Source organism: Condylura cristata, unplaced genomic scaffold (assembly GCF_000260355.1).
Source record: "Condylura cristata isolate star-nosed mole 26May11 unplaced genomic scaffold, ConCri1.0 scaffold00821, whole genome shotgun sequence".
NCBI lineage: Eukaryota > Metazoa > Chordata > Mammalia > Eulipotyphla > Talpidae > Condylura > Condylura cristata.
The window spans coordinates 1-1,137 of record NW_004567922.1 but is presented as its reverse complement, the minus strand read 5'-3'; the positions used below and the strand labels follow the sequence as shown (position 1 = coordinate 1,137).

Genomic DNA, 1,137 nt, shown 5'->3' with positions numbered 1-1,137 from the left:
GGCTCCAAAGGCCCCATGGTCTCGGCACAGGAGTCCCAAGCTCAGGCCATTCTCCAGCAGGCCCGGGTGAGCGCGGCCGGGGCGGCGGGGGGCTGGGCAGGCGCGGGGGTGGGTCTGAGGGCGGCTCTGGCTCCAGCCCAGCCCTTCTGGGAGTCGCTGGCCCGAGGGGCCCCGAGGACCTGCCGGCGCTGGGGCTGGGGTGCGCCAAGGGCCTTGTGGACTAAGCTCGCACCCCACCAGCGGAGAGGGAGGCGCCCCTCAGGCTCAGCCGAGGGGGCTCCTGGGCGGGCGGGTGCTTAGCAGGGGCTCTGGACACCCCAAGTGGGCGTGAACCCCGCCAGCCCGGTGGGTCCCCACCAGGACAGCAGCCTTCTCAGTGGCCCCTTTTCTCTGCAGCTGGCGCTGAGGGGCCCGGCCGGCCCGATGGGTCTCACCGGGAGGCCCGGCCCCATGGTGAGTGGTGCCGGGAGGGGCGGGGCCCGGTGAGGGTGGCCCTCAGGGCGCAGGCTGGGGGTGTGGGGCACTCCCCGGGGCTGGTGCCCTCCCCACGTGCTGCTCCCCGTCTGCTCTTGCTTTGCCATGGCCGAGCTCTGGCTGGCAGGTCCAGGCCCATGGCCCGTGCCCACACACTGCCCGGGATTCCCTTTACAGCCGGGAGAGGTGGCCTGAGTCGTGTCTTATCCCTCAGGGCCTCTTGGGGCTGGGAGCCCCCACCCTGCCCCTGGGATCCCCCCAGCCCCCAGGAGACCCGCACCCTGCCCCGGGGAGCCCCCCAGCCCCTAGGAGACCCGCACCCTGCCCCGGGGAGCCCTCCAGCCCCCAGGAACCCCGCACCCTGCCCCGGGGAGCCCCCCAGCCCCCAGGAACCCCGCACCCTGCCCTGGGGAGCCCTCCAGCCCCCAGGAGCCCCGCACCCTGCCCCGGGGACCCCCCAGACCCCAGGAGCCCCACACCCTGCCCCGGGGAGCCCCCGCTGGCCCCCCCACCTCCATGTGCCGTATCCCTAACCCAGGTGTGTCTCCCCAGGGTCCCCCCGGGAGCGGAGGCCTGAAGGGCGAGCCTGGAGACATGGGGCCGCAGGTGCGTGGGCCGCAGGCTGAGACCCCGGTGGGCGGCGGGCGGGAGCTGGCGGCCGCC

At 75.2% G+C, this 1,137-nt stretch overlaps 1 long non-coding RNA gene across 1 annotated transcript; it reads left to right on the top strand.

Annotated features, from left to right (window-relative positions):
- On the top strand, positions 1-1,081 carry LOC105854702. Its single transcript, XR_001146252.1, has 3 exons — positions 1-66; positions 397-453; positions 1,027-1,081. It is a non-coding gene; the product is annotated as an uncharacterized LOC105854702 (long non-coding RNA).
- The last annotated feature ends 56 nt before the right edge of the window (positions 1,082-1,137 follow it).